This window comes from Oryzias latipes, chromosome 11, assembly GCF_053564925.1.
Source record: "Oryzias latipes strain Hd-rR chromosome 11, Olatipes_Hd-rR_3.1".
NCBI lineage: Eukaryota > Metazoa > Chordata > Actinopteri > Beloniformes > Adrianichthyidae > Oryzias > Oryzias latipes.
The window spans coordinates 5,292,036-5,303,027 of record NC_136247.1 but is presented as its reverse complement, the minus strand read 5'-3'; the positions used below and the strand labels follow the sequence as shown (position 1 = coordinate 5,303,027).

Sequence of the window (10,992 nt, the reverse complement as noted above, 5' to 3'; positions counted from 1 at the left end):
TTATTGGGATTCATTTAAAGGGTATGGGGCGCCGAATGTAAAAATTAACCTCAGGAAAATTATGTCTCAGTTTCACCACATTTAGACATTTCTTTCCCATAAAAGGGCCTATATTATATCAATTTATTCCGATACAGTGGGGCAAAAAAGTCAGCCACCACTTGTGCAAGTTTTCCCACTTAAAAAGATTAGAAAGACCTGTAACTTTCATCACAGGGATACCTCAACTATGAGAGACTAAATGAGAAAAAACAATTAAGGAAAGTTCAACTCAATGCTTTGTTACATACCCTCTTTTGGTAATGACAGCAGTCAAACGTTTTCTGTAAGTCTTCACAAGGGTTTCACAAACTGTTGTTGGTATTTTAGCCCATTCCCCTTTAAAGATTTTCTATGGGGGTTGCGATCTGACAGGCTAGGCCAAACCAGGACCTTGAACTGCTGTTAAGAAGCTACTCCTTTTTTATCCGGGCAGTGTGTTTGGGATCGTTGTCATGCTAAAAGACCCAGCCCCCTTTCATCTTTAGTGCTCTTGCTGATGGAAGAAGGATTCACTAACTAACTCACTGTGAGTCGTTCCTGGCTTGAAGCAATGAGAGGGAGCAATTTCTATCACCTCCACCTATGCCCGTTCTTCCATTGCCTTTCTGACTGCTCACGGTTTATGGCTACAACACGAGGGTCTGTTTAGGATGGCGACTGTGCTTATGAGGCCGTGTCAATTCACCAAGATTCCTCCCCCCAGCTGATCTATGTGGACCGCGACTGCTGCACCAGAGATGCCGTGTCCAGGGCAGCTGACGTATTTTTGGTTCAAACTCATCATGTTTTCATTACATGTTCCAAATGTTCCAACTTCTCAACCAATCAAATGGCCTGATTCGTTCCAATTTCAACTCTGAAACTTTGGGGGTCCAATCAGAGAGCTGGATTTGTTCCAATTTCTCGCCCCCGCCCCCCTTCTTTTACTGTCATGACTGCCGTCTTCCTGGTTGGACGTAAGTGCTGTTTTTCCTTTGATTTAACGAGAAATCGATGGTTTTAAGTGCTGAAACGATGTTGAATGTTTGTGTTTTTATTAAAAGATGCGCTTTTAAATTTTGAAACTTTCACTTTCTGCTCACAGTTGTGAGAGCCTTTAACTTCTTCGGTCTGATGTTGTATCTTTTCCTAAATCCCAGCATCCTGGGACCAGCATACTCTGTGTCTTCAAGTTCTCCAGCCGGCAGAAAAAGTGGGAAAGGGCTGTGATTGAGCAGGAAGCTGGACTCCTTCCTGCTGCTCCAGCTGTTTCCTTGCAGCCTATACCTGCAGCTGAAGGGCTGTCCTTGGTTCAGGCGGGACAAGGACAGCCCTTCGACGACAAGATGCCAGAGGAGAAGACGCCTCTGCAGCAACACGTTCCAATGATGAATCCTAGCCGCCCCTGAGGCTCCACCACCATCACCTCCTCCTCCTCCTGAGCGTGTGCCCAGGACCACCGCCTTCAGGAGGAGGAAAGTGTTGGAGGCAGCAGCTGCAGCACCAGAGCAAGACCTTCCAGCAGGGACAGAAGTCCGCCGACAGGTTGTGCAGACCACCTGCAGAAACGGATTTCTGGGACGCCTAACTGCGCAGCTGCAGACGGGAAGAGTGTGGAGGAATGGAGGGAAGAAATGAAAAGATCCAAGGACCACTAAAGACTATTTAAAAAATATATTTTAAATATTTAAATGTATTATATATTTTAGTTTTTTGAAAACGTTTTTTTGAAAACGTTGAAAACGTTGCTGCAAAGCTTGTGTACTTTTATTTAAACAGGTAAAAATTTGGGTAAAAATAAGGTTGAAGGTTTGTCACAACATAGTTTATTGAAACAAAACAGGAAGAACTCTACAGAAGTCATTCTAACTTATGTAATGAATAAACATAAATCTTTGCAATTAAACTAGACATATGAGCTGCATTTCCAAACTGTACATGATATTTTTGAAGCAAAACACCAGCAGAGATGAAAACATCTGAAAAACACCAAAAAGAGTCTTCCTGATGAATTGTAGCTCCATCTTCTCGCAAAGCGTACACGTTTTAAAAGTCTGCATCCCTTCAGGGAGCTTCAGGTCCCTGAATAAATCTGAAAAAGAAGCACAAAACATTACAAACTGTTATCACAAAGACTTCACATCACTTTGAGGCTCTGATTGTGTCTTAGGTCAGACAAGGCAGCTCAATCCAACACCTGTCACCCTCAGAGTTACATCATGTGTCCCTTTAATTCACACAATGACACCTTTTTCACCACTGAAATCATTTCAAACACCTTTGTGATTATTTTACAGATTTGTCTGTAAAGTATCACAATTTTATTTTTTGTTTTGATTGCCCAAGGTGGGGCTCGAACTCACGACCGTCCACACCTTCTCCCCCTCTTCCCCACACAGAAAAGAATGGGCGACATCAGCAACAGTCTTTATTTTTCTGTGCTGTGAACAGTTGTCATGAATGATGAAGCACAAGAACTGCAATAACCCGGAACCTCCACTGGTGTTTTCTTCTGTTTTGTCTCAGAAAGGAGTTTTTCTGTGCAGAAATTAAATCTTGTCTCAACTAAGGTCCGTCAAACTGCCTGATGCGCCCCCTGGTGGCGGCTGTTTGCAGCCATCTCTGTTTCCTCCACATGTTCAGGAGGGGTCCTGAGGTTTCACTGGTTCCTGGTTCTTTGTGGACGTCAGAGGCAGAGCTGGGGAACTGATGTTCAGTTGTTTCAACTAAACTAGAGGATACAATCACCAGCAGCAGGAGCTTCTACAGCCTGATATTATTTTTATCTTTTGTGTCTCCAGGTTGTCTTTTTGGCAGTAAAAGTGGGTGAGGGCTGTTCTGTTACAGCTAAAGGACTGTCTTTTGTTCAGGTGGGACAGCACTTTGACTTTGCTGAAGTCAGAGAAGTTGCTCCTGCCATCATCATCATTATCATCATCATCATCATCATCAGAAGAGGAAGAAAGCCGAAGCAGCAGCTTCTGTATTTTAGAGAGGGCCTCCATCATGGACACATTTTCCATCAGGTGTGGCCACACATGCAATGCTGGTGTCTCCTATAATGTGCAGCTGTCAGTAGGAAACGTGTGGAGGAAGAATAGGAAACAAAAGACTGAAAGGTGATAAAAGTTTATTGGATTGAAAAATAGATACAATTTCACAGACATTTCGTGTTCTGCAGTTTTTCTTGAAGCTGTAACGATTTGTGCAAAATCAACATTTTATGTAGGTTTGACACTAAATGTAGCTTATTGACACATTTTAAAGTGCAGGATGTGAGGAAGAAGAACTGTTCAAGATTCTAACTTTGACAATAAATAAACATAGAACAGATTTTTTTTTTTTTTAACTTGTCCTGTCCAACAGCTAGGCAGTCCTGTCCAACAGCTAGGCAGACAGATGAGAGCTGAGGGCCTCTTGTGTTGGACATATTTTATTTTAACAAGAGGGGTTATTAATCTTCAGACAAACCAAAGGTATGTCTGAATAAACCCCTTTTGTAATTGAGGCCAAACTTTATTAATTTCAATCATGTTTGAAAATCTTTGGTGTTGGACCGGACGGAAAAGGAAAGAGGGGAAGAAGAGAGAGGGACGTTAGAGAGAGGGGGGGTAGGAGGGTGATAATAGGAGGGGAAGGGGGATAAGACCATGAAGCAGCATAAAGCAACAAGTTTACTGGTTGTTAATCATTATGGTAAGGTTCAAATGCAGTACAAAAAGGGCGGAGCCTGTCCACACACACTCAAATGTTATAAACACACCTGCTAGCTGCAAAAATGTCCACCTGTCGACATGTACACAAAACAGATAGTGTTCACACACGCATACTTATGCCTTAAAACCAACTAGTGTGAAATATTTCAGTCATTCAATCATGCAAACTGTTAGTGCAAAGGTGAGCTAACACCTGTGCTCAGGTGAGTGTTTATGTTCTTCTAAAATGGATGGTGGAACGTGACAAGAAGGAGGGAGAGTGCCCAGCCATCCCCACCCCAAGACCCCCACCGCAGCAGCAGCGGCAGCCGAAATCCCCCCAACGCCACACGGGAACCGGCAGGGAACAACCGCCGCCGGGCGACCAAGCCCGCCACCCAGGCCAGGGCCAGCAGGACCGCCGCGAGGCCCCCAGAGCAAGAGAGCAGGGAGGCACGGAGGGAAAGAGAGCGCCGCCCCAGCCCAACCAGGAGAGCAGCCCCCCCTGCCGCGCCGGGAGCGCCCAACGCAGGGCCCCACCGGAGAAGGACGCCCACAGCCCCAGACGAGCACCCCACCACCACCCAGGAGTTCCGGGCTTCCCCCCGCCCCTACCCCAGGTACGAGCCAGGACCCCCCAAGGGAGACCCGCTCCGCACTCCAGGCAGCCATCCGCCCGGCCCACGGTTGGTCCAGGGAGGAGCAAGGCAGGGGCCCGCCGCCCCCGCCCAGGAGGGGGGAACCCCGGGGAAAAAAGAGGGCCCACAAGGGGTGTTATAAATATGGCCCGACCAGGCTCGGCCATGTTGGAAGTTTGGCGGGGCCCAGCGCTCAGGGGCAAGGACCAGGAACCCACCCCCCAGGGACACGAACACCCCCGGCTCAGGTGTAATATGAACCCCCCCACCGTGCGGAGAGAGCACCGCCGGGCCCAGGGAGCCAGCACCCAAGGTGCCCGCACCCCCCACCAGGGAAGGGGTAGGGGACAGATGGACCCAGGTCCCACCTTCCTTGCAAAATGTGTATGTGTGTTTGAGAGGGTGTGTGTGTGCATGTGTGTGTGTTTATGTTGGGATGTATATATTGAGGGGGGAGGGGTGTGTGTACTAAGGGGGGTGCAGTTAAAATTGGCGAGTAGGGCACTAAGGGGACATCTCCTGATTACTCACAGTGATGTCCCCTCACCCTCCCCACCAAGGGGCCCTAAATGTCTAAGGTGCGGTTAAAATTGGCGGGTAGGGTGCTAGGAGGACATCTGCTGCTTGCTGGCAGTGATGTCCAAGCACCCCCCCTACCAAGGACCCTACATGTCTAAGGTGCAAATAAAACCGAAAGAGGGGGGACCCACTCCATACAGCAACCATGCCAAGTAGCCCCCCCCCCAAGGGGCATCGCAGGCTAGACCCCCCACCCCCTCACCCTAATATGAGGTTATATGAGGAAGGGGGTAAGTTGGGGACAGCTGGTAGACTGTCCCCCGGTGGTCAAACAGCTGTCCCCCAGCCCCCCCCCAGCAAAGGGGCCAGGGCCACCCAGCCCAGGGGCCCCACCCCCGGAGGCGCCGACACCCCAGGCCCAGCACCACCACCCCCACACAGAGAGAGAGGAGCCAGAAAGCGTCGCCCCCCCCCGGAGCAAGCCCAGGCCCCCACCCCCAAACGCCGGCCCTAGAAGAGCCCTGGTCAGGCCTCGACAGGACATAGAACAGATTTTTAACAGACGCTGTACTTTGAAAGCGAATCCACAACATGATGGTTCTGAAGCAAAGAAAGAGTTCATCAATCAGGTTCAAAGGTTGAACACAAAGCAGAAGCAATGATGAAAAAAAATCTTGGAAAAAACTGTGAAAGGATCTTTGTGATGATTTGAAGCGCCACACTTTTTGTTATAAAACTTAAGCCTCAAAAAATCTTGATCCACTTTAGTTTGAGTTCAAGTTTATGAATGATGAGAGAGTTCTACCCTCTTTGGTGAAAACATCTGACCAAACTGACCCACTCTCAAAGTATTTCTAAATAAATACTTTGCTAAATCTTTTAGATTTCTCCTGCATTTCTATGACTTGAACCTTTTCAGTCTGAGTGTACAAAGTGAGACATGAACTCATGAGCTTCTGCACGGGTCCAGAATCCACCACTCCACCTCTCCCATCCCTCCCCAAGAATGACGACCTGCCTCACCTTGGACCTTCTTTTTCCATAAAAGCTGGTGGGAATCTTCCTCTTTCTTCATCCAAAGTCAGTCAGTGGGTCGTTGTGTGTTTTTCCAGCTTTCTGCTGGTGAACAATGACAGAGGTTAGAGCTGCAGCAGAAACACCAGCAGGTTCATCATCACAGCATCATCGGAGAAATCTCAGCTCAGCATCTTCACTCGTGGGACTTTGATGGATTCAAGTTAAACAATCTGCATACTTTTTTAATTTCTGTGAAAAAAAATCTTACTGTGATTAAAAAAAATTCTGATTCAAAATAGGTTTTTGTTGATATTTTCTGTTCAATTCAACTTTTATTGCAAAACAAAATGTTCACTGTAAACACAAAATCAAATCTGCCTCCAGACTTTGTGTTAAATATGTTCTTTACTTTTTGACACATTATTGACTAAAAGCACAGATAACAAAGTGAATTCACTTCTTCACAAATACATTACTCTCTTTTAGACACTTTAAATACTGCAAACCTTTAATTTTTTTTTTAAAACTGGAAAACCGGCAGGTACGTTACATCATGACGATGGCAGCCGACACTAGGGGAGGATGTTGCCCATTCTTCTCTGTCGGGGGAAGAGGGGGGAAGGGGGTTTTTCTTGGGGGAACAGGGGCGGAGGGGGGGCCTCTTGCTGCCGTGCACAAGGTCGTGAGTTCGAGCCCCGCCTTGGGCAAACACAACAAAAAAATAAATGGCCCCTGCGCAAGGATGACACGCAAATTCGTGAAGCGTTCCTCATTTTCTCTTTTAAAAAACAATTTCACCCATCTGTGTGTCCTTGTTTTAATAAACATAGCCCTTAATGTGACACATCAAGCTAATATCAGACAAATTTTAATAGAGTTCATAGTAAAAGTTTCAGGAAAACTCACAGCAGACAAAATTGTAGATGTAAATTAAAGCCGCAAGCGGCATTGTATAGCCAGTAGGCGCTACCCGCTTCTACGCACCACCTCCGCTATCGCTGCCCACCTCCATGCAGCTCAGCCGCCCTCACCGCCCAAAAAATGCATATACTAACCATGCTAACTATGGGAGTTATGCTGATGTGGCTAAAAGTGCTAGCATTGCGATCAGCATCATCAACTCACTCACTAAAACACATTGCTCCATTAGTAAGAGCTACATATCATAAGTCGATAGACTATCCACATTTTCTTTTTTTAAATGGCGGCTTTCTGTTGATTTTATCTCCATAGCAACCATTTTATGTTTTGGTTGCCAGGGAATAACGAACAGAACAATGTCAGTTTCAGACGGATCAGAAAAAGTAAACTTTTGGATGTCCTTAGCAACAGATGTTTTTTGCTAACCGCGCCCACATTCCTTATATGGCCATATCCAGTGTTCTTCATTATGTTCAGTTCCAGCCATGGATGCATGCATTCAAATTTCACAGCATTCCATTGAAAAACATAAGAGGTATAACAGTGCGCCACATTTGCTGGCTCGCCACGCGGACACCAGGTCCAAATCTTCAACTTGTAATTGTGACATTTTTTCCACAGTAGCTTGACAATGATGCCCAAGAAGTTACGAGACGATCGCTAAAAAATTGTCAAATTCGGTACTGGAGCAAATTTTGGTCCTAAAGTGCTTTTTTTGAAAATTCAAGATGGCGGTTTCTTCCCGAGGTCAAAGGGCAACATCATTAACAGCGGCGTTTCCGCTGACTATGAAATTGCGCTATTTGGATTTGCAACAGTAATTTCACCTAATGGAAAAAGAACAATTTTGGAAAAACTCGTCTCTGTAAAATAATCACAAAGTTGTCTGAAATGATTTCAGTGGTGAAAAAGTGTCATTGTGTGAATTAAAGGGACACGTGATGTAACTCTGAGGGTGACAGGTGTTGGACTGAGCTGCCTTGTCTGACCTAAGACACAATCAGAGCCTCAAAGTGATGTGAAGCCTTTGTGTGAACAGTTTGTGTTGTTCTGTGTGAACAGTTTGTGTTGTTTTGTGCTTCTTTTTCAGATTTATTCAGCAACCTGAAGCTGCCTGAAGGGACGAGAGAAGATGGAGCTACAATTCCTCAGGAAGACTCTTTTTTTAGTGTTAATCAGATGTTTTCATCTCTGCTGGTGTTTTGCTAAAAAAAAACATCATTTCTAGTTTGGAAATGCAGCTCATCTGTCTAGATTTATTGCAAAGTTTTATGTTTATTCATTCCATAAGTTAGAATGACTTCTGTAGAGTTCTTCTTCACATCCTGTTCTGTTTCAATAAACCATGTTGTGACAAACCTTCATGGAAACTCATTTTTAGCCAAATCCCTACCTGTTCAAATGAAAGAACAGAACACAACCTTACCAACATTTGATTTATTTTTCAATCCATAACATGTAAAATAGGTTTTTCAATAGTCTTAAATGGTCCTTGGATCTTTTCATTTCTTCCCTCCATTCCTCCACACTCTTCCCGTCTGCAGCTGCGCAGTTAGGCGTCCCAGAAATCCGTTTCTGCAGGTGGTCTGCACAACCTGTCGGCGGACTTCTGTCCCTGCTGGAAGGTCTTGCTCTGGTGCTGCAGCTGCTGCCTCCAACACTTTCCTCCTCCTGAAGGCGGTGGTCCTGGGCACACGCTCAGGAGGAGGAGGAGGTGATGGTGGTGGAGCCTCAGGGGCGGCTAGGATTCATCATTGGAACGTGTTGCTGCAGAGGCGTCTTCTCCTCTGGCATCTTGTCGTCGTAGGGCTGTCCCACCTGAACCAATGACAGCCCTTTAGCTGCAGGGAAACAGCAGCGGCAGCAGCAGGAAGGACTCCAGCTTCCTGCTCCTGCACAGCCCTCTCCCATTTTTTTGCCGACTGGAGAACCTGGAGACACAGAGAGGTGCTGGGATTTTAGGAACAGATACAAGATACAGACTGCAGAAGTTGGAGCTCTCACCACTGTGACAGGGTCCTCTGGTTCAGCAGAAACAGCTGAAGTCCAGTCTGAGCCATCAGCCTGGGGTTCCACAGAACTGTGGGAGACTCTCCTTCCCAGGAAAGGAAGAGTTCTTCCTCCTTGTGGGTCTAAAAAGTCCTTCCAGAGGAAAGCATCATTGCAGGTCCACCATTCTTCCTTTATAAACCTTTAAAAGTCGTGAAATGAGCCCTAGAATCTTATTTGCAGCCTTATAATCGTTTTATAATCCGTGCATCGGCATATGTTGACATAACTTACCCAGAATGTGAACCACATACAATTAAGGGTCCAGAAAGAGAGAAAACAAAACAGAAAGGCACAGTTTTACAATCTATTAGAGCATCTTTTACCAAAAACACGCCACAGAAAAGGGAAGAAACTTTTCCACAACACATCAATATCATTTCAGCACTTCAACCCGTCGAGCTCTCGTTAAATCAAAGGAAAAACAGCACTTACGTCCAACCAGGAAGACGGCAGCCATGACAGTAAAAGCCGGGGGGCGGGATCGAGAAATTGGAACAAATCCGGCTCTCTGATTGGACGCCCAAAGTTTGATACTTGAAATTGGAACAAATGCTGCCATCTGATTGGTTGAGAAATTGGAACAATCGGAACAGAGAAAAGTGGGCGCGGCGGATGTTGCTCATTCTTCTCTGTGGGGGGAAGAGGGGAGAAGACGGGCCTCTTGCTGCCGTGCACGAGCTCGTGAGTTCGAGCCCCGCCTTGGGCAATCACAACAAAAGACATTACAATTGTGTCAATTTACAGAAACATGTGTAAAATTATCACAAAGTTGTCTGAAATGATTTCAGTGGTGAAAAAGTGTGAATTAAAGGGACACGTGATGTAACTCTGAGGGTGACAGGTGTTGGATTGAGCTGCCTTGTCTGGCCTAAGACACAATCAGAGCCTCAAAGTGATGTGAAGCCTTTGTGTGAACAGTTTGTGTTGTTCTGTGTGAACAATTTGTGTTGTTTTGTGCTTCTTTTTCAGATTTATTCAGCAACCTGAAGCTGCCTGAAGGGATGAGAGAAGATGGAGCTACAATTCCTCAGGAAGACTCTTTTTTTTAGTGTTAATCAGATGTTTTCATCTCTGCTGGTGTTTTGCTAAAGAAACATCATTTATAGTTTGGAAATGCAGCTCATCTGTCTAGATTTATTGCAAAGTTTTATGTTTATTCATTCCATAAATTACAAGTTAGAGTTCTTCTTCACATCCTGTTCTGTTTCAATAAACTATGTTGTGACAAACCTTCATGGAAACTCATTTTTAGCCAAAGTACTACCTGTTTAATAAAACTAAATAACACAAGCTTTGCAACAAAAAATATTTATGTGTGAAATAAAAAAATATAGATATATTTTTGAAGGTCTTCATTGTTCCTGTTCCCATTTCATCTGTTCCCTCCGCTCCTCCACACTTTTCCCGCCCACACTTGCGCAGTACGACAGCCCAGACATGCGTGTGTGGCCAGTGTCTAGCCTTTTGGGCTGGCCACACTTTCTGCAGGTGTACTGCACAACCTGTCGGCGGACTTTTGTGGCTAGTGGAAGGCCTTCCTCTGGTGCTTCTGCTTCTACCGCTTTCCTCCTTCTGTCCCCTTCCATCCCGTGCTCCCCCTCCAGCTGGGACCGCTTAGCCTGAGTCAGACGGCGGGCTCCTCCGGGGTCCACCTGGAAGATGCAGTGAGACAGCTGCCTCATGAAGGTGGGATGGAGCTGGTGGCTCTCAGTGGTGACACCTGAGGCAAAGCGGCGCATCAGGTACCAAATGTCAAGTCGAACCACCAGGCAGCTGCCCCCACTCCTACAAGACAAACGTTGAGAGACCTTTAGGACTGAACTGTGTCAGCAGTAGTGCAAACATAGTGAATCTGAGTTGGTACCCAAAACAAGGCAGATGTCTTGGACACGCCGTCTCTGCCGCAGCAGCAGTCGTGATCCACGTAGATGAGCTGGGGGGAGGACCTTGGAGAGTCCATACAGGACTATAGGACTGTCTTCTGTTCAGGTGGGACAACACTGCGACTAGAAGATACTGAAGTCAGAGAAGCTGCTCCTGCTATCATCCTCATCATCAGAAGAGGAAGAAAGCCGAAGCAGCAGCTTCTGTATTTTAGAGAGGGCCTCCATCATGGACACATTTTCCAT

At 46.0% G+C, this 10,992-nt stretch overlaps 1 long non-coding RNA gene across 2 annotated transcripts; it reads right to left on the bottom strand.

Annotated features, from left to right (window-relative positions):
* Positions 1-8,233: 8,233 nt before the first annotated feature.
* LOC144995167 (uncharacterized) lies at positions 8,234-9,343 on the bottom strand. 2 transcript variants are annotated; one of them, XR_013658832.1, is made up of 3 exons: positions 9,296-9,343; positions 8,816-8,992; positions 8,234-8,742 (listed from the first exon to the last, which is right to left on the bottom strand). It is a non-coding gene; the product is annotated as an uncharacterized LOC144995167 (long non-coding RNA). The 2 variants fall into 2 exon arrangements; XR_013658831.1 differs by having other exon boundaries at positions 8,816-9,002; positions 9,296-9,341.
* Between the last annotated feature and the right edge of the window lie 1,649 nt (positions 9,344-10,992).